This window comes from Petromyzon marinus, unplaced genomic scaffold (assembly GCF_048934315.1).
Source record: "Petromyzon marinus isolate PM22_M1 ecotype Great Lakes invasive population unplaced genomic scaffold, UKy_Petmar_22M1.pri1.0 PM_G_Scaffold_2, whole genome shotgun sequence".
In the NCBI taxonomy this organism is placed as follows: domain Eukaryota; kingdom Metazoa; phylum Chordata; class Hyperoartia; order Petromyzontiformes; family Petromyzontidae; genus Petromyzon; species Petromyzon marinus.
Genome location: NW_027422761.1, coordinates 7,448,309 through 7,471,597, shown reverse-complemented (window position 1 = coordinate 7,471,597; position 23,289 = coordinate 7,448,309).

Here is a 23,289-nt window from a genome sequence, read left to right as displayed (position 1 = left end):
CTGAAATAAGCCTTTTTAATAAGTCTAAGTTGCTGAAATAAGCCTATTTAATAAGCCTAAGTTGCTGAAATAAGCCTATTTAATAAGGCTATTTAATAAGCCTAAGTTGCTGAATAAGCCTATTTAATAAGTCTAAATTGCTGAAATAACGCTATTTAATAAGCCTAAGTTGCTGAAATAAGTCTATTTAATAAGCCTAAGTTGCTAAAATAAGCCTATTTAATGAGGCTATTTAATAAGTCTATTTAATAAGCCTATTTAATAAGCCTATTTAATAAGCCTATTTAATATGCCTATTTAATAAACCTATTTAATAAGTATTTAATGAGCCTATTTAATAAGTCTATTTAATAAGCCTTTTAATAAGCCTATTTAATAAGTCTAAGTTGCTGAAATAAGCCTATTTAATAAGCCTAAGTTTCTGAATGAGCCTATTTAATAAGCCTAAGTTGATGAAATTAGCCTATTTAATAAGCCTATTTAATAGGCATATTTAATAAGTCTAAGTTGCTGAAATAAGCCTATTTAATAAGCCTAAGTTGCTGAATAAACCTATTTAATAAGTATAAATTGCTGAAATAAGCCTATTTAATAACGCTATTTAATAAGCCTAAGTTGCTGAAATAAGCCTATTTAATAAGCCTAAGTTGCTAAAATAAGCCTATTTAATGAGGCTATTTAATAAGTCTATTTAATAAGCCTATTTAATAAGCCTATTTAATAAGCCTATTTAATACGCCTATTTAATGAACCTATTTAATAAGTATTTAATGAGCCTATTTAATAAGTCTATTTAATAAGCCTTTTAATAAGCCTATTTAATAAGCCTATATAATAAGCCTATTTAATAAGTCTATTTAATAAGTCTATTTAATAAGCCTATTTAATAAGTAATTAATGAGCCTATTTAATAAGCCTATTTATTGAGCCTATTTAATAAGCCTATTTATTGAGCCTATTTAATAAGCCTATTTATTGAGCCTATTTAATAAGCCTATTTAATAAGTCTATTTAATAAGCCTATTTAATAAGCCTAATTAATAAGACTATTTAATAAGCCTATTTATTGAGCCTATTTAATAAGCCTATTTAATAAGCCTATTTAATACGCCTATTTAATGAACCTATTTAATAAGTATTTAATGAGCCTATTTAATAAGTCTATTTAATAAGCCTTTTAATAAGCCTATTTAATAAGCCTATATAATAAGCCTATTTAATAAGTCTATTTAATAAGTCTATTTAATAAGCCTATTTAATAAGTAATTAATGAGCCTATTTAATAAGCCTATTTATTGAGCCTATTTAATAAGCCTATTTATTGAGCCTATTTAATAAGCCTATTTATTGAGCCTATTTAATAAGCCTATTTAATAAGTCTATTTATTGAGCCTATTTATTAAGCCTATTTAATGAGCCTATTTAATAAGCCTATTTAATACGCCTATTTAATAAAGCTATTTAATAAGTATTTAATGAGCCTATTTAATAAGTCTATTTAATAAGCCTTTTTAATAAGCCTATTTAATAAGTCTATTTAATAAGCCTATTTAATAAGTCTATTTAATACGTCTATTTAATAAGCCTATTTAATAAGTATTTAATGAGCCTACTTAATAAGCCTATTTATTGAGCCTATTTAATAAGCCTATTTATTGAGCCTATTTAATAAGCCTATTTAATAAGTCTATTTAATACGCCTATTTAATAAGCCTATTTAATAAGCCGATTTAATAAGCCTATTTATGAAGCCTATTTAATGAGCCTATTTAATAAGCCTATTTATTGAGCCTATTTAATAAGTCCATTTAATAAGCCTGTTTAATAAGCCTATTTAATAAGTATTTAATGAGCCTATTTAATAAGCCTATTTAATAAGTATTTAATGAGCCTATTTAGTAAGCCTATTTATTGAGCCTATTTAATAAGCCTATTTATTGAGCCTATTTATTGAGCCTATTTAATATGCCTATTTAATAAGCCTATTTAATAAGCCTATTTATTGAGCCCATTTAATAAGTCTATTTAATAAGCCTATTTAATAAGCCTATTTAATAAGTATTTAATGAGCCTATTTAATAAGTCTATTTAATAAACCTATTTAATAGGCCTATTTAATAAGTCTACTTTGCTGAAATAAGCCTATTTAATAAGCCTAAGTTGCTGAATAAGCCTATTTAATAAGCCTAAGTTGCTGAAATAAGCCTTTTTAATAAGTCTAAGTTGCTGAAATAAGCCTATTTAATAAGCCTAAGTTGCTGAAATAAGCCTATTTAATAAGGCTATTTAATAAGCCTAAGTTGCTGAATAAGCCTATTTAATAAGTCTAAATTGCTGAAATAACGCTATTTAATAAGCCTAAGTTGCTGAAATAAGTCTATTTAATAAGCCTAAGTTGCTAAAATAAGCCTATTTAATGAGGCTATTTAATAAGTCTATTTAATAAGCCTATTTAATAAGCCTATTTAATAAGCCTATTTAATATGCCTATTTAATAAACCTATTTAATAAGTATTTAATGAGCCTATTTAATAAGTCTATTTAATAAGCCTTTTAATAAGCCTATTTAATAAGTCTAAGTTGCTGAAATAAGCCTATTTAATAAGCCTAAGTTTCTGAATGAGCCTATTTAATAAGCCTAAGTTGATGAAATTAGCCTATTTAATAAGCCTATTTAATAGGCATATTTAATAAGTCTAAGTTGCTGAAATAAGCCTATTTAATAAGCCTAAGTTGCTGAATAAACCTATTTAATAAGTATAAATTGCTGAAATAAGCCTATTTAATAACGCTATTTAATAAGCCTAAGTTGCTGAAATAAGCCTATTTAATAAGCCTAAGTTGCTAAAATAAGCCTATTTAATGAGGCTATTTAATAAGTCTATTTAATAAGCCTATTTAATAAGCCTATTTAATAAGCCTATTTAATACGCCTATTTAATGAACCTATTTAATAAGTATTTAATGAGCCTATTTAATAAGTCTATTTAATAAGCCTTTTAATAAGCCTATTTAATAAGCCTATATAATAAGCCTATTTAATAAGTCTATTTAATAAGTCTATTTAATAAGCCTATTTAATAAGTAATTAATGAGCCTATTTAATAAGCCTATTTATTGAGCCTATTTAATAAGCCTATTTATTGAGCCTATTTAATAAGCCTATTTATTGAGCCTATTTAATAAGCCTATTTAATAAGTCTATTTAATAAGCCTATTTAATAAGCCTAATTAATAAGACTATTTAATAAGCCTATTTATTGAGCCTATTTAATGAGTCTATTTAATAAGCCTGTTTAATAAGCCTATTTAATAAGTATTGAATGAGCCTATTTAATAAGCCTAAGTTGCTGAATAAGCCTATTTAATAAGCCTAAGTTGCTGAAATAAGCCTATTTAATAAGCCTATTTAATAAGCCTAAGTTGCTGAAATAAGCCTATTTAATAAGCCTAAGTTGCTGAAATAAGGCTATTTAATACGTCCAAGTTGCTAAAATAAGCCTATTTAATAAGCCTAAGTTGCTGAAATAAGTATATTTAATAAGCAAAAGTTGCTGAAATAAGCCTATTTAATAAGTCTAAGTTGCTGAAATAAGGCTATTTAATAAGTCTAAGTTGCTGAAATAAGCCTTTTTAATCAGCAAAAGTTGCTGAAATAAGCTTATTTAATAAGCCCAAGTAGCTGAAATAAGAATACTTAATTAGGCTATTTAATAAGCCTAAGTTGCTGAAATAAGCCTATTTAATGAGGATATTTAATAAGTCTATTTAATAAACCTATTTAATAAGCCTATTTAATAAGCCTATTTTATACGCCTATTTAATAAACACATTTAATAAGTATTTAATGAGCATTTTTAATAAGCCTATTGAATAAGTCTATTTAATAAGCCTATTTAATAAGTCTATTTAATAAGTCTAGTTAATAAGCCTATTTAATAAGTATTTAATGAGCCTATTTAGTAAGCCTATTTATTGAGCCTATTTAATAAGCCTATTTATTGAGCCTATTTAATATGCCTATTTAATAAGCCTATTTAATAAGCCTATTTATTGAGCCCATTTAATAAGTCTATTTAATAAGCCTATTTAATAAGCCAATTTAATAAGTATTTAATGAGCCTATTTAATAAGTCTATTTAATAAGCCTATTTAATAGGCCTATTTAATAAGTCTACTTTGCTGAAATAAGCCTATTTAATAAGCCTAAGTTGCTGAATAAGCCTATTTAATAAGCCTAAGTTGCTGAAATAAGCCTTTTTAATAAGTCTAAGTTGCTGAAATAAGCCTATTTAATAAGCCTAAGTTGCTGAAATAAGCCTATTTAATAAGGCTATTTAATAAGCCTAAGTTGCTGAATATGCCTATTTAATAAGTCTAAATTGCTGAAATAACGCTATTTAATAAGCCTAAGTTGCTGAAATAAGTCTATTTAATAAGCCTAAGTTGCTAAAATAAGCCTATTTAATGAGGCTATTTAATAAGTCTATTTAATAAGCCTATTTAATAAGCCTATTTAATAAGCCTATTTAATATGCCTATTTAATAAACCTATTTAATAAGTATTTAATGAGCCTATTTAATAAGTCTATTTAATAAGCCTTTTAATAAGCCTATTTAATAAGTCTAAGTTGCTGAAATAAGCCTATTTAATAAGCCTAAGTTTCTGAATGAGCCTATTTAATAAGCCTAAGTTGATGAAATTAGCCTATTTAATAAGCCTATTTAATAGGCCTATTTAATAAGTCTAAGTTGCTGAAATAAGCCTATTTAATAAGCCTAAGTTGCTGAATAAACCTATTTAATAAGTCTAAATTGCTGAAATAAGCCTATTTAATAACGCTATTTAATAAGCCTAAGTTGCTGAAATAAGCCTATTTAATAAGCCTAAGTTGCTAAAATAAGCCTATTTAATGAGGCTATTTAATAAGTCTATTTAATAAGCCTATTTAATAAGCCTATTTAATAAGCCTATTTAATACACCTATTTAATAAACCTATTTAATAAGTATTTAATGAGCCTATTTAATAAGTCTATTTAATAAGCCTTTTAATAAGCCTATTTAATAAGCCTATTTAATAAGCCTATTTAATAAGTCTATTTAATAAGTCTATTTAATAAGCCTATTTAATAAGTAATTAATGAGCCTATTTAATAAGCCTATTTATTGAGCCTATTTAATAAGCCTATTTATTGAGTCTATTTAATAAGCCTATTTAATAAGCCTAATTAATAAGCCTATTTAATAAGCCTATTAATTGAGCCTATTTAATGAGTCTATTTAATAAGCCTGTTTAATAAGCCTATTTAATAAGTATTGAATGAGCCTATTTAATAAGCCTAAGTTGCTGAATAAGCCTATTTAATAAGCCTAAGTTGCTGAAATAAGCCTATTTAATAAGCCTATTTAATAAGCCTAAGTTGCTGAAATAAGGCTATTTAATGAGCCTAAGTTACTGAAATAAGCCTATTTAATAAGCCTAAGTTGCTGAAATAAGGCTATTTAATACGTCCAAGTTGCTAAAATAAGCCTATTTAATAAGCCTAAGTTGCTGAAATAAGTATATTTAATAAGCATAAGTTGCTGAAATAAGCCTATTTAATAAGTCTAAGTTGCAGAAATAAGGCTATTTAATAAGTCTAAGTTGCTGAAATAAGCCTTTTTAATCAGCGAAAGTTGCTGAAATAAGCTTATTTAATAAGCCCAAGTAGCTGAAATAAGCCTACTTAATTAGGCTATTTAATATGCCTAAGTTGCTGAAATAAGCCTATTTAATGAGGATATTTAATAAGTCTATTTAATAAACCTATTTAATAAGCCTATTTAATAAGCCTATTTAATACGCCTATTTAATAAACACATTTAATAAGTATTTAATGAGCATTTTTAATAAGCATATTGAATAAGTCTATTTAATAAGCCTATTTAATAAATCTATTTAATAAGTCTAGTTAATAAGCCTATTTAATAAGTATTTAATGAGCCTATTTAATAAGCCTATTTATTGAGCCTATTTAATTAGCCTATTTATTGAGCCTATTTAATAAGTCTATTTAATAAGTCTATTTAATACGCCTATTTAATAAGCCTATTTAATAAGCCGATTTAATAAGCCCATTTATGAAGCCTATTTAATGAGCCTATTTAATAAGTCCATTTAATAAGCCTGTTTAATAAGCCTATTTAATAAGTATTTAATGAGCCTATTTAAAAAGCCTATTTATTGAGCCTATTTAATAAGCCTATTTATTGAGCCTATTTAATAAGCCTATTTATTGAGCCTATTTAATAATCCTATTTATTAAGCCTATTTAATGAGCCTATTTAATAAGCCTATTTAATACGCTTATTTAATAAAGCTATTTAATAAGTATTTAATGAGCCTATTTAATAAGTCTATTTAATAAGCCTTTTTAATAAGCCTATTTAATAAGTCTATTTAATAAGCCTATTTAATAAGTCTATTTAATACGTCTATTTAATAAGCCTATTTAATAAGTATTTAATGAGCCTACTTAATAAGCCTATTTATTGAGCCTATTTAATAAGCCTATTTATTGAGCCTATTTAATAAGCCTATTTAATAAGTCTATTTAATACGCCTATTTAATAAGCCTATTTAATAAGCCGATTTAATAAGCCTATTTATGAAGCCTATTTAATGAGCCTATTTAATAAGCCTATTTATTGTGCCTATTTAATAAGTCCATTTAATAAGCCTGTTTAATAAGCCTATTTAATAAGTATTTAATGAGCCTATTTAATAAGCCTAAGTTGCTGAATAAGCCTATTTAATAAGCCAAAGTTGCTGAAATAAGCCTATTTAATGAGGCTATTTAATAAGTCTATGTAATACGCCTATTTAATAAACCTATTTAATAAGCCTATTTAATAAGCCTATTTAATACGCCTATATAATGAACCTATTTAATAAGTATTTAATGAGCCTATTTAAGAAGTCTATATAATAAGCCTTTTTAATAAGCCTATTTAATAAGTCTATTTAATAAGCCTATTTAATGAGTCTATTTAATAAGTCTATTTAATAAGCCTATTTATTGAGCCCATTTAATAAGTCTATTTAATAAGCCTATTTAATAAGCCTATTTAATAAGTATTTAATGAGCCTATTTAATAAGTCTATTTAATAAGCCTATTTAATAAGTATTTAATGAGCCTATTTAGCAAGCCTATTTATTGAGTCTATTTAATAAGCCTATTTATCGAGCCTATTTATTGAGCCTATTTAATATGCCTATTTAATAAGCCTATTTAATAAGCCTATTTATTGAGCCCATTTAATAAGTCTATTTAATAAGCCTATTTAATAAGCCTATTTAATAAGTATTTAATGAGCCTATTTAATAAGTCTATTTAATAAGCCTATTTAATAGGCCTATTTAATAAGTCTAATTTGCTGAAATAAGCCTATTTAATAAGCCTAAGTTGCTGAATAAGCCTATTTAATAAGCCTAAGTTGCTGAAATAAGCCTTTTTAATAAGTCTAAGTTGCTGAAATAAGCCTATTTAATAAGCCTAAGTTGCTGAAATAAGCCTATTTAATAAGGCTATTTAATAAGCCTAAGTTGCTGAATAAGCCTATTTAATAAGTCTAAATTGCTGAAATAACGCTATTCAATAAGCCTAAGTTGCTGAAATAAGTCTATTTAATAAGCCTAAGTTGCTAAAATAAGCCTATTTAATGGAGCTATTTAATAAGTCTATTTAATAAGCCTATTTAATAAGCCTATTTAATAAGCCTATTTAATATGCCTATTTAATAAACCTATTTAATAAGTATTTAATGAGCCTATTTAATAAGCCTATTTATGAAGCCTATTTAATGAGCCTATTTAATAAGCCTATTTATTGTGCCTATTTAATAAGTCCATTTAATAAGCCTGTTTAATAAGCCTATTTAATAAGTATTTAATGAGCCTATTTAATAAGCCTAAGTTGCTGAATAAGCCTATTTAATAAGCCAAAGTTGCTGAAATAAGCCTATTTAATGAGGCTATTTAATAAGTCTATGTAATACGCCTATTTAATAAACCTATTTAATAAGCCTATTTAATAAGCCTATTTAATACGCCTATATAATAAACCTATTTAATAAGTATTTAATGAGCCTATTTAAGAAGTCTATATAATAAGCCTTTTTAATAAGCCTATTTAATAAGTCTATTTAATAAGCCTATTTAATGAGTCTATTTAATAAGTCTATTTAATAAGCCTATTTAATAAGTATTTAATGAGCCTATTTAGTAAGCCTATTTATTGAGTCTATTTAATAAGCCTATTTATTGAGCCTATTTATTGAGCCTATTTAATATGCCTATTTAATAAGCCTATTTAATAAGCCTATTTATTGAGCCCGTTTAATAAGTCTATTTAATAAGCCTATTTAATAAGCCTATTTAATAAGTATTTAATGAGCCTATTTAATAAGTCTATTTAATAAGCCTATTTAATAGGCCTATTTAATAAGTCTAATTTGCTGAAATAAGCCTATTTAATAAGCCTAAGTTGCTGAATAAGCCTATTTAATAAGCCTAAGTTGCTGAAATAAGCCTTTTTAATAAGTCTAAGTTGCTGAAATAAGCCTATTTAATAAGCCTAAGTTGCTGAAATAAGCCTATTTAATAAGGCTATTTAATAAGCCTAAGTTGCTGAATAAGCCTATTTAATAAGTCTAAATTGCTGAAACAACGCTATTCAATAAGCCTAAGTTGCTGAAATAAGTCTATTTAATAAGCCTAAGTTGCTAAAATAAGCCTATTTAATGAGGCTATTTAATAAGTCTATTTAATAAGCCTATTTAATAAGCCTATTTAATAAGCCTATTTAATATGCCTATTTAATAAACCTATTTAATAAGTATTTAATGAGCCTATTTAATAAGCCTATTTATGAAGCCTATTTAATGAGCCTATTTAATAAGCCTATTTATTGTGCCTATTTAATAAGTCCATTTAATAAGCCTGTTTAATAAGCCTATTTAATAAGTATTTAATGAGCCTATTTAATAAGCCTAAGTTGCTGAATAAGCCTATTTAATAAGCCAAAGTTGCTGAAATAAGCCTATTTAATGAGGCTATTTAATAAGTCTATGTAATACGCCTATTTAATAAACCTATTTAATAAGCCTATTTAATAAGCCTATTTAATACGCCTATATAATAAACCTATTTAATAAGTATTTAATGAGCCTATTTAAGAAGTCTATATAATAAGCCTTTTTAATAAGCCTATTTAATAAGTCTATTTAATAAGCCTATTTAATGAGTCTATTTAATAAGTCTATTTAATAAGCCTTTTTAATAAGTATTTAATGAGCCTATTTAGTAAGCCTATTTATTGAGTCTATTTAATAAGCCTATTTATTGAGCCTATTTATTGAGCCTATTTAATATGCCTATTTAATAAGCCTATTTAATAAGCCTATTTATTGAGCCCGTTTAATAAGTCTATTTAATAAGCCTATTTAATAAGCCTATTTAATAAGTATTTAATGAGCCTATTTAATAAGTCTATTTAATAAGCCTATTTAATAGGCCTATTTAATAAGTCTAATTTGCTGAAATAAGCCTATTTAATAAGCCTAAGTTGCTGAATAAGCCTATTTAATAAGCCTAAGTTGCTGAAATAAGCCTTTTTAATAAGTCTAAGTTGCTGAAATAAGCCTATTTAATGAGCCTAAGTTGCTGAAATAAGCCTATTTTATAAGGCTATTTAATAAGCCTAAGTTGCTGAATAAGCCTATTTAATAAGTCTAAATTGCTGAAATAACGCTATTCAATAAGCCTAAGTTGCTGAAATAAGTCTATTTAATAAGCCTAAGTTGCTAAAATAAGCCTATTTAATGAGGCTATTTAATAAGTCTATTTAATAAGCCTATTTAATAAGCCTATTTAATAAGCCTATTTAATATGCCTATTTAATAAACCTATTTAATAAGTATTTAATGAGCCTATTTAATAAGCCTATTTATGAAGCCTATTTAATGAGCCTATTTAATAAGCCTATTTATTGTGCCTATTTAATAAGTCCATTTAATAAGCCTGTTTAATAAGCCTATTTAATAAGTATTTAATGAGCCTATTTAATAAGCCTAAGTTGCTGAATAAGCCTATTTAATAAGCCAAAGTTGCTGAAATAAGCCTATTTAATAAGCCTAAGTTGCTGAAATAAGCCTAATTAATAAAGCTATTTAATAAGCCTAAGTTGCTGAATAAGTCTATTTAATAAGTCTAAGTTGCTGAAATAAGGCAATTTAATAAGCCTAAGTTGCAGAAATAAGCCTATTTAATAAGCCTAAGTTGCTGAAAAAAAGGCTATTTAATAAGTCTAAGTTGCTGAAATAAACCTATTTAATAAGCCTAAGTTGCTAAAATAAGCATATTTAATGAGGCTATTTAATAAGTCTATTTAATAAGCCTATTTAATAAGCCTATTTAATACGTCTATTTAAAAAGCCTATTTAATAAGTATTTAATGATCCTATTTAATAAGCCTATTTATTGAGCCTATTTAATAAGCCTATTTATTAAGCCTATTTAATTAGCCTATTTATTGAGCCTATTTAATAAGCCTATTTATTGAGCCTATTTAATAAGCCTATTTAATAAGTCTATTTAATACGCCTATTTAATAAGCCTATTTAATAAGCCGATTTAATATGGCTATTTATGAAGCCTATTTAATGAGCCTACTTAATAGGCCTATTTATTGAGCCTATTTAATAAGTCTATTTAATAAGCCTGTTTGATAAGCCTATTTAATAAGTATTTAATGAGCCTATTTAATAAGCCTGAGTTGCTTAATAAGCCTATTTAATAAGCAAAGTTGCTGAAATAAGCCTATTTAATAAGCCTATTTAATAAGCCTAAGTTGCTGAATAAGCCTATTTAATAAGCCTAAGTTGCTGAAATAAGCCAATTTAATAAGTCTAAGTTGCTGAAATAAGGCTATTTAATAAGCATAAGTTGCTGAAATTAGCCTATTTAATAAGCCTAAGTTGCTGAAATAAGTATATTTAATAAGCATAAGTTGCTGAAATTAGCCTATTTAATAAGTTTAAGTTGCTGAAATAAGGCTATTTAATAAGCATAAGTTGCTGAAATAAGCCTATTTAATAAGGCTATTTAATAAGCCTAAGTTGCTGAATAAGCCTATTTAATAAGTCTAAATTGCTGAAATAACGCTATTCAATAAGCCTAAGTTGCTGAAATAAGTCCATTTAATAAGCCTAAGTTGCTAAAATAAGCCTATTTAATGAGGCTATTTAATAAGTCTATTTAATAAGCCTATTTAATAAGCCTATTTAATAAGCCTATTTAATATGCCTATTTAATAAACCTATTTAATAAGTATTTAATGAGCCTATTTAATAAGCCTATTTATGAAGCCTATTTAATGAGCCTATTTAATAAGCCTATTTATTGTGCCTATTTAATAAGTCCATTTAATAAGCCTGTTTAATAAGCCTATTTAATAAGTATTTAATGAGCCTATTTAATAAGCCTAAGTTGCTGAATAAGCCTATTTAATAAGCCAAAGTTGCTGAAATAAGCCTATTTAATGAGGCTATTTAATAAGTCTATGTAATACGCCTATTTAATAAACCTATTTAATAAGCCTATTTAATAAGCCTATTTAATACGCCTATATAATAAACCTATTTAATAAGTATTTAATGAGCCTATTTAAGAAGTCTATATAATAAGCCTTTTTAATAAGCCTATTTAATAAGTCTATTTAATAAGCCTATTTAATGAGTCTATTTAATAAGTCTATTTAATAAGCCTATTTAATAAGTATTTAATGAGCCTATTTAATAAGTCTATTTAATAAGCCTATTTAATAAGCCTATTTAATAGGCCTATTTAATAAGTCAATGTTGCTGAAATAAGACTATTTAATAAGCCTAAGTTGCTGAATAAGCCTATTTCATGAGCCTAAGTTGCTGAAATAAGCCTTTTTAATAAGTATAAGTTGCTGAAATAAGCCTATTTAATAAGCCTAAGTTGCTGAAATAAGCCTAATTAATAAAGCTATTTAATAAGCCTAAGTTGCTGAATAAGTCTATTTAATAAGCCTAAGTTGCTGAAAAAAAGGCTATTTAATAAGTCTAAGTTGCTGAAATAAACCTATTTAATAAGCCTAAGTTGCTAAAATAAGCATATTTAATGAGGCTATTTAATAAGTCTATTTAATAAGCCTATTTAATAAGCCTATTTAATAAGCCTATTTAATAAGCCTATTTAATAAGTCTAATTAATAAGTCTATTTAATAAGCCTATTTATTGAGCCTATTTAATAAGCCTATTTAATACGTCTATTTAAAAAGCCTATTTAATAAGTATTTAATGATCCTATTTAATAAGCCTATTTATTGAGCCTATTTAATAAGCCTATTTATTAAGCCTATTTAATTAGCCTATTTATTGAGCCTATTTAATAAGCCTATTTATTGAGCCTATTTAATAAGCCTATTTAATAAGTCTATTTAATACGCCTATTTAATAAGCCTGTTTAATAAGCCTATTTAATAAGTATTTAATGAGCCTATTTAATAAGCCTAAGTTGCTTAATAAGCCTATTTAATAAGCAAAGTTGCTGAAATAAGCCTATTTAATAAGCCTATTTAATAAGCCTAAGTTGCTGAATAAGCCTATTTAATAAGTCTAAGTTGCTGAAATAAGGCTATTTAATAAGCATAAGTTGCTGAAATTAGCCTATTTAATAAGCCTAAGTTGCTGAAATAAGTATATTTAATAAGCATAAGTTGCTGAAATTAGCCTATTTAATAAGTTTAAGTTGCTGAAATAAGGCTATTTAATAAGCATAAGTTGCTGAAATACGCCAATTTAATAAGCCTAAGTTGCTGAAATAAGCCTATTTAATATGGCTATTTAATAAGTCTAAGTTGCTGAAATAAACCTATTTAATAAGCCTAAGTTGCTAAAATAAGCCTATTTAATGAGGCTATTTAATAAGTCTATTTAATAAGCCTATTTAATAAGCCTATTTAATAAGCCTATTTAATATGCCTATTTAATAAACCTATTTAATAAGTATTTAATGAGCCTATTTAATAAGTCTATTTAATAAGCCTTTTTAATAAGCCTATTTAATAAGTCTATTTAATAAGCCTATTTAATAAGTCTATTTAATAAGTCTATTTAATAAGCCTATTCAATAAGTATTTAATGAGCCTATTTAATAAGCCTATTTATTGAGCCTATTTAAAAAGCCTATTTTTTAGCCTATTTAATAAGCCTATTTATTGAACCTATTTAATAAAGTTAATTATTGAGCCTATTTCATAAGCCTATTTAATAAGTCTATTTAATAAGCCTATTTAATAAGCCTATTTAATAAGCCTATTCAATAACTCTATTTAATAAGTCTATTTAATAAGCCTATTTAATAAGTATTTAATGAGCCTATTTAATAAGCCTATTTATTGTGTCTTTTTAATTAGCCTATTTAATAAGCATATTTATTGAGCCTATTTAATAAGTCTATTTAATAAGCCTATTTAATAAGCCTATTTATTGAGCCTATTTAATAAGCCTATTTATTAAGTCTATTTAATAAGCCTATTTAATACGCCTATTTAATAAGCCTATTTAATAAGCCTATTTATTGAGCCTATTTAATAAGTCTATTTTAATAAGCCTATTTAATAAGCCTATTTCATAAGTATTTAATGAGCCTATTTAATAAGTCTATTTAATAAGCCTATTTAATAGGCCTAATTAATAAGTCTAAGTTGCTGAAATAAGACTATTTAATAAGCCTAAGTTGCTGAATAAGCCTATTTCATAAGCCTAAGTTGCTGAAATAAGCCTTTTTAATAAGTTTAAGTTGCTGAAATAAGCCTATTTAATAAGCCTAAGTTGCTGAAATTAGCCTATTTAATAAAGCTATTTAATAAGTCTAAGTTGCTGAATAAGTCTATTTAATAAGTCTAAGTTGCTGAAATAAGGCTATTTAATAAGCCTAAGTTGCTGAAATAAGCCTATTTAATAAGCCTAAGTTGCTGAAATAAGGCTATTTAATAAGTCTAAGTTGCTGAAATAAGCCTATTTAATAACCCTAAGTTGCTAAAATAAGCCTATTTAATGAGACTATTTAATAAGTCTATTTAATAAGCCTATTTAATAAGCCTATTTAATAAGCCTATTTAAAAAGCCTATTCATTGAGCCTGTTTAATAAGCCTATTTAATACGCCTATTTAATAAACCTATTTAATAAGTATTTAATGAGCATATTTAATAAGTCTATTTAATAAGCCTATTTATTGAGCCTATTTAATTAGCCTATTTATTGAGCCTATTTAATAAGACTATTTAATAAGTCTATTTAATACGCCTATTTAATAAGCCTATTTAATAAGCCGATTTAATAAGCCCATTTATGAAGCCTATTTAATGAGCCTATTTAAAAAGCCTATTTATTGAGCCTATTTAATAAGCCTATTTATTGAGCCTATTTAATAAGCCTATTTATTGAGCCTATTTAATAATCCTATTTAATAAGTCTATTTAATAAGCCTATTTAATAAGTCTATTTAATACGTCTATTTAATAAGCCTATTTAATAAGTATTTAATGAGCCTACTTAATAAGCCTATTTATTGAGCCTATTTAATAAGCCTATTTATTGAGCCTATTTAATAAGCCTATTTAATAAGTCTATTTAATACGCCTATTTAATAAGCCTATTTAATAAGCCGATTTAATAAGCCTATTTATGAAGCCTATTTAATGAGCCTATTTAATAAGCCTATTTATTGAGTCTATTTAATAAGTCCATTTAATAAGCCTGTTTAATAAGCCTATTTAATAAGTATTTAATGAGCCTATTTAATAAGCCTAAGTTGCTGAATAAGCCTATTTAATAAGCCAAAGTTGCTGAAATAAGCCTATTTAATGAGGCTATTTAATAAGTCTATGTAATACGCCTATTTAATAAACCTATTTAATAAGCCTATTTAATAAGCCTATTTAATACGCCTATATAATAAACCTATTTAATAAGTATTTAATGAGCCTATTTAAGAAGTCTATATAATAAGCCTTTTTAATAAGCCTATTTAATGAGTCTATTTAATAAGTCTATTTAATAAGCCTATTTAATAAGTATTTAATGAGCCTATTTAGTAAGCCTATTTATTGAGCCTATTTAATAAGCCTATTTATTGAGCCCATTTAATAAGTCTATTTAATAAGCCTATTTAATAAGCCTATTTAATAAGTATTTAATGAGCCTATTTAATAAGTCTATTTAATAAGCCTATTTAATAGGCCTATTTAATAAGTCTACTTTGCTGAAATAAGCCTATTTAATAAGCCTAAGTTGCTGAATAAGCCTATTTAATAAGCCTAAGTTGCTGAAATAAGCCTTTTTAATAAGTCTAAGTTGCTGAAATAAGCCTATTTAATAAGCCTAAGTTGCTGAATAAGCCTATTTAATAAGTCTAAATTGCTGAAATAACGCTATTTAATAAGCCTAAGTTGCTGAAATAAGTCTATTTAATAAGCCTAAGTTGCTAAAATAAGCCTATTTAATTAGGCTATTTAATAAGTCTATTTAATAAGCCTATTTAATAAGCCTATTTAATAAGCCTATTTAATATGCCTATTTAATAAACCTATTTAATAAGTATTTAATGAGCCTATTTAATAAGTCTATTTAATAAGCCTTTTAATAAGCCTATTTAATAAGTCTAAGTTGCTGAAATAAGCCTATTTAATAAGCCTAAGTTTCTGAATGAGCCTATTTAATAAGCCTAAGTTGATGAAATTAGCCTATTTAATAAGCCTATTTAATAGGCATATTTAATAAGTCTAAGTTGCTGAAATAAGCCTATTTAATAAGCCTAAGTTGCTGAATAAACCTATTTAATAAGTCTAAATTGCTGAAATAAGCCTATTTAATAACGCTATTTAATAAGCCTAAGTTGCTGAAATAAGCCTATTTAATAAGCCTAAGTTGCTAAAATAAGCCTATTTAATGAGGCTATTTAATAAGTCTATTTAATAAGCCTATTTAATAAGCCTATTTAATAAGCCTATTTAATACACCTATTTAATAAACCTATTTAATAAGTATTTAATGAGCCTATTTAATAAGTCTATTTAATAAGCCTTTTAATAAGCCTATTTAATAAGCCTATATAATAAGCCTATTTAATAAGTCTATTTAATAAGTCTATTTAATAAGCCTATTTAATAAGTAATTAATGAGCCTATTTAATAAGCCTATTTATTGAGCCTATTTAATAAGCCTATTTATTGAGCCTATTTAATAAGCCTATTTATTGAGCCTATTTAATAAGCCTATTTAATAAGTCTATTTAATAAGCCTATTTAATAAGCCTAATTAATAAGCCTATTTAATAAGCCTATTTATTGAGCCTATTTAATGAGTCTATTTAATAAGCCTGTTTAATAAGCCTATTTAATAAGTATTGAATGAGCCTATTTAATAAGCCTAAGTTGCTGAATAAGCCTATTTAATAAGCCTAAGTTGCTGAAATAAGCCTATTTAATAAGCCTATTTAATAAGCCTAAGTTGCTGAAATAAGGCTATTTAATGAGCCTAAGTTGCTGAAATAAGCCTATTTAATAAGCCTAAGTTGCTGAAATAAGGCTATTTAATACGTCCAAGTTGCTAAAATAAGCCTATTTAATAAGCCTAAGTTGCTGAAATAAGTATATTTAATAAGCATAAGTTGCTGAAATAAGCCTATTTAATAAGTCTAAGTTGCTGAAATAAGGCTATTTAATAAGTCTAAGTTGCTGAAATAAGCCTTTTTAATCAGCGAAAGTTGCTGAAATAAGCTTATTTAATAAGCCCAAGTAGCTGAAATAAGAATACTTAATTAGGCTATTTAATAAGCCTAAGTTGCTGAAATAAGCCTATTTAATGAGGATATTTAATAAGTCTATTTAATAAACCTATTTAATAAGCCTATTTAATAAGCCTATTTAATACGCCTATTTAATAAACACATTTAATAAGTATTTAATGAGCATTTTTAATAAGCCTATTGAATAAGTCTATTTAATAAGCCTATTTAATAAGTCTATTTAATAAGTCTAGTTAATAAGCCTATTTAATAAGTATTTAATGAGCCTATTTAGTAAGCCTATTTATTGAGCCTATTTAATAAGCCTATTTATTGAGCCTATTTATTGAGCCTATTTAATATGCCTATTTAATAAGCCTATTTAATAAGCCTATTTATTGAGCCCATTTAATAAGTCTATTTAATAAGCCTATTTAATAAGCCTATTTAATAAGTATTTAATGAGCCTATTTAATAAGTCTATTTAATAAGCCTATTTAATATGCCTATTTAATAAGTCTACTTTGCTGAAATAAGCCTATTTAATAAGCCTAAGTTGCTGAATAAGCCTATTTAATAAGCCTAAGTTGCTGAAATAAGCCTTTTTAATAAGTCTAAGTTGCTGAAATAAGCCTATTTAATAAGCCTAAGTTGCTGAAATAAGCCTATTTAATAAGGCTATTTAATAAGCCTAAGTTGCTGAATAAGCCTATTTAATAAGTCTAAATTGCTGAAATAACGCTATTTAATAAGCCTAAGTTGCTGAAATAAGTCTATTTAATAAGCCTAAGTTGCTAAAATAAGCCTATTTAATGAGGCTATTTAAAAAGTCTATTTAATAAGCCTATTTAATAAGCCTATTTAATAAGCCTATTTAATATGCCTATTTAATAAACCTATTTAATAAGTATTTAATGAGCCTATTTAATAAGTCTATTTAATAAGCCTTTTAATAAGCCTATTTAATAAGTCTAAGTTGCTGAAATAAGCCTATTTAATAAGCCTAAGTTTCTGAATGAGCCTATTTAATAAGCCTAAGTTGATGAAATTAGCCTATTTAATAAGCCTATTTAATAGGCCTATTTAATAAGTCTAAGTTGCTGAAATAAGCCTATTTAATAAGCCTAAGTTGCTGAATAAACCTATTTAATAAGTCTAAATTGCTGAAATAAGCCTATTTAATAACGCTATTTAATAAGCCTAAGTTGCTGAAATAAGCCTATTTAATAAGCCTAAGTTGCTAAAATAAGCCTATTTAATGAGGCTATTTAATAAGTCTATTTAATAAGCCTATTTAATAAGCCTATTTAATAAGCCTATTTAATACGCCTATTTAATAAACCTATTTAATAAGTATTTAATGAGCCTATTTAATAAGTCTATTTAATAAGCCTTTTAATAAGCCTATTTAATAAGCCTATATAATAAGCCTATTTAATAAGTCTATTTAATAAGTCTATTTAATAAGCCTATTTAATAAGTAATTAATGAGCCTATTTAATAAGCCTATTTATTGAGCCTATTTAATAAGCCTATTTATTGAGCCTATTTAATAAGCCTATTTATTGAGCCTATTTAATAAGCCTATTTAATAAGTCTATTTAATAAGCCTATTTAATAAGCCTAATTAATAAGCCTATTTAATAAGCCTATTTATTGAGCCTATTTAATGAGTCTATTTAATAAGCCTGTTTAATAAGCCTATTTAATAAGTATTGAATGAGCCTATTTAATAAGCCTAAGTTGCTGAATAAGCCTATTTAATAAGCCTAAGTTGCTGAAATAAGCCTATTTAATAAGCCTATTTAATAAGCCTAAGTTGCTGAAATAAGGCTATTTAATGAGCCTAAGTTGCTGAAATAAGCCTATTTAATAAGCCTAAGTTGCTGAAATAAGGCTATTTAATACGTCCAAGTTGCTAAAATAAGCCTATTTAATAAGCCTAAGTTGCTGAAATAAGCCTATTTAATAAGGCTATTTAATAAGCCTAAGTTGCTGAATAAGTCTATTTAATAAGTCTAAATTGCTGAAATAACGCTATTTAATAAGCCTAAGTTGCTGAAATAAGTCTATTTAATAAGCCTAAGTTGCTAAAATAAGCCTATTTAATGAGGCTATTTAATAAGTCTATTTAATAAGCCTATTTAATAAGCCTATTTAATAAGCCTATTTAATATGCCTATTTAATAAACCTATTTAATAAGTATTTAATGAGCCTATTTAATAAGTCTATTTAATAAGCCTTTTAATAAGCCTATTTAATAAGTCTAAGTTGCTGAAATAAGCCTATTTAATAAGCCTAAGTTTCTGAATGAGCCTATTTAATAAGCCTAAGTTGATGAAATTAGCCTATTTAATAAGCCTATTTAATAGGCCTATTTAATAAGTCTAAGTTGCTGAAATAAGCCTATTTAATAAGCCTAAGTTGCTGAATAAACCTATTTAATAAGTCTAAATTGCTGAAATAAGCCTATTTAATAACGCTATTTAATAAGCCTAAGTTGCTGAAATAAGCCTATTTAATAAGCCTAAGTTGCTAAAATAAGCCTATTTAATGAGGCTATTTAATAAGTCTATTTAATAAGCCTATTTAATAAGCCTATTTAATAAGCCTATTTAATACGCCTATTTAATAAACCTATTTAATAAGTATTTAATGAGCCTATTTAATAAGTCTATTTAATAAGCCTTTTAATAAGCCTATTTAATAAGCCTATTTAATAAGCCTATTTAATAAGTCTATTTAATAAGTCTATTTAATAAGCCTATTTAATAAGTAATTAATGAGCCTATTTAATAAGCCTATTTATTGAGCCTATTTAATAAGCCTATTTATTGAGCCTATTTAATAAGCCTATTTATTGAGCCTATTTAATAAGCCTATTTAATAAGTCTATTTAATAAGCCTATTTAATAAGCCTAATTAATAAGCCTATTTAATAAGCCTATTAATTGAGCCTATTTAATGAGTCTATTTAATAAGCCTGTTTAATAAGCCTATTTAATAAGTATTGAATGAGCCTATTTAATAAGCCTAAGTTGCTGAATAAGCCTATTTAATAAGCCTAGGTTGCTGAAATAAGCCTATTTAATAAGCCTATTTAATAAGCCTAAGTTGCTGAAATAAGGCTATTTAATGAGCCTAAGTTGCTGAAATAAGCCTATTTAATAAGCCTAAGTTGCTGAAATAAGGCTATTTAATACGTCCAAGTTGCTAAAATAAGCCTATTTAATAAGCCTAAGTTGCTGAAATAAGTATATTTAATAAGCATAAGTTGCTGAAATAAGCCTATTTAATAAGTCTAAGTTGCAGAAATAAGGCTATTTAATAAGTCTAAGTTGCTGAAATAAGCCTTTTTAATCAGTGAAAGTTGCTGAAATAAGCTTCTTTAATAAGCCCAAGTAGCTGAAATAAGCCTACTTAATTAGGCTATTTAATAAGCCTAAGTTGCTGAAATAAGCCTATTTAATGAGGATATTTAATAAGTCTATTTAATAAACCTATTTAATAAGCCTATTTAATAAGCCTATTTAATACGCCTATTTAATAAACACATTTAATAAGTATTTAATGAGCATTTTTAATAAGCATATTGAATAAGTCTATTTAATAAGCCTATTTAATAAGTCTATTTAATAAGTCTAGTTAATAAGCCTATTTAATAAGTATTTAATGAGCCTATTTAATAAGCCTATTTATTGAGCCTATTTAATAAGCCTATTTATTGAGCCTATTTAATAAGCCTATTTATTGAGCCTATTTAATAAGCCTATTTAATAAGTCTATTTAATAAGCCTATTTAATAAGCCTAATTAATAAGCCTATTTAATAAGTATTGAATGAGCCTATTTAATAAGCCTAAGTTGCTGAATAAGCCTATTTAATAAGCCTAAGTTGCTGAAATAAGCCTATTTAATAAGCCTATTTAATAAGCCTAAGTTGCTGAAATAAGGCTATTTAATGAGCCTAAGTTGCTGAAATAAGCCTATTTAATAAGCCTAAGTTGCTGAAATAAGGCTATTTAATACGTCCAAGTTGCTAAAATAAGCCTATTTAATAAGCCTAAGTTGCTGAAATAAGTATATTTAATAAGCATAAGTTGCTGAAATAAGCCTATTTAATGAGTCTAAGTTGCTGAAATAAGGCTATTTAATAAGTCTAAGTTGCTGAAATAAGCCTTTTTAATCAGCAAAAGTTGCTGAAATAAGCTTATTTAATAAGCCCAAGTAGCTGAAATAATGATACTTAATTAGGCTATTTAATAAGCCTAAGTTGCTGAAATAAGCCTATTTAATGAGGATATTTAATAAGTCTATTTAATAAACCTATTTAATAAGCCTATTTAATAAGCCTATTTAATACGCCTATTTAATAAACACATTTAATAAGTATTTAATGAGCATTTTTAATAAGCCTATTGAATAAGTCTATTTAATAAGCCTATTTAATAAGTCTATTTAATAAGTCTAGTTAATAAGCCTATTTAATAAGTATTTAATGAGCCTATTTAGTAAGCCTATTTATTGAGCCTATTTAATAAGCCTATTTATTGAGCCTATTTATTGAGCCTATTTAATATGCCTATTTAATAAGCCTATTTAATAAGCCTATTTATTGAGCCCATTTAATAAGTCTATTTAATAAGCCTATTTAATAAGCCTATTTAATAAGTATTTAATGAGCCTATTTAATAAGTCTATTTAATAAGCCTATTTAATATGCCTATTTAATAAGTCTACTTTGCTGAAATAAGCCTATTTAATAAGCCTAAGTTGCTGAATAAGCCTATTTAATAAGCCTAAGTTGCTGAAATAAGCCTTTTTAATAAGTCTAAGTTGCTGAAATAAGCCTATTTAATAAGCCTAAGTTGCTGAAATAAGCCTATTTAATAAGGCTATTTAATAAGCCTAAGTTGCTGAATAAGCCTATTTAATAAGTCTAAATTGCTGAAATAACGCTATTTAATAAGCCTAAGTTGCTGAAATAAGTCTATTTAATAAGCCTAAGTTGCTAAAATAAGCCTATTTAATGAGGCTATTTAAAAAGTCTATTTAATAAGCCTATTTAATAAGCCTATTTAATATGCCTATTTAATAAACCTATTTAATAAGTATTTAATGAGCCTATTTAATAAGTCTATTTAATAAGCCTTTTAATAAGCCTATTTAATAAGTCTAAGTTGCTGAAATAAGCCTATTTAATAAGCCTAAGTTTCTGAATGAGCCTATTTAATAAGCCTAAGTTGATGAAATTAGCCTATTTAATAAGCCTATTTAATAGGCCTATTTAATAAGTCTAAGTTGCTGAAATAAGCCTATTTAATAAGCCTAAGTTGCTGAATAAACCTATTTAATAAGTCTAAATTGCTGAAATAAGCCTATTTAATAACGCTATTTAATAAGCCTAAGTTGCTGAAATAAGCCTATTTAATAAGCCTAAGTTGCTAAAATAAGCCTATTTAATGAGGCTATTTAATAAGTCTATTTAATAAGCCTATTTAATAAGCCTATTTAATAAGCCTATTTAATACGCCTATTTAATAAACCTATTTAATAAGTATTTAATGAGCCTATTTAATAAGTCTATTTAATAAGCCTTTTAATAAGCCTATTTAATAAGCCTATATAATAAGCCTATTTAATAAGTCTATTTAATAAGTCTATTTAATAAGCCTATTTAATAAGTAATTAATGAGCCTATTTAATAAGCCTATTTATTGAGCCTATTTAATAAGCCTATTTATTGAGCCTATTTAATAAGCCTATTTATTGAGCCTATTTAATAAGCCTATTTAATAAGTCTATTTAATAAGCCTATTTAATAAGCCTAATTAATAAGCCTATTTAATAAGCCTATTTATTGAGCCTATTTAATGAGTCTATTTAATAAGCCTGTTTAATAAGCCTATTTAATAAGTATTGAATGAGCCTATTTAATAAGCCTAAGTTGCTGAATAAGCCTATTTAATAAGCCTAAGTTGCTGAAATAAGCCTATTTAATAAGCCTATTTAATAAGCCTAAGTTGCTGAAATAAGGCTATTTAATGAGCCTAAGTTGCTGAAATAAGCCTATTTAATAAGCCTAAGTTGCTGAAATAAGGCTATTTAATACGTCCAAGTTGCTAAAATAAGCCTATTTAATAAGCCTAAGTTGCTGAAATAAGTATATTTAATAAGCATAAGTTGCTGAAATAAGCCTATTTAATAAGTCTAAGTTGCTGAAATAAGGCTATTTAATAAGTCTAAGTTGCTGAAATAAGCCTTTTTAATCAGCGAAAGTTGCTGAAATAAGCTTATTTAATAAGCCCAAGTAGCTGAAATAAGAATACTTAATTAGGCTATTTAATAAGCCTAAGTTGCTGAAATAAGCCTATTTAATGAGGATATTTAATAAGTCTATTTAATAAACCTATTTAATAAGCCTA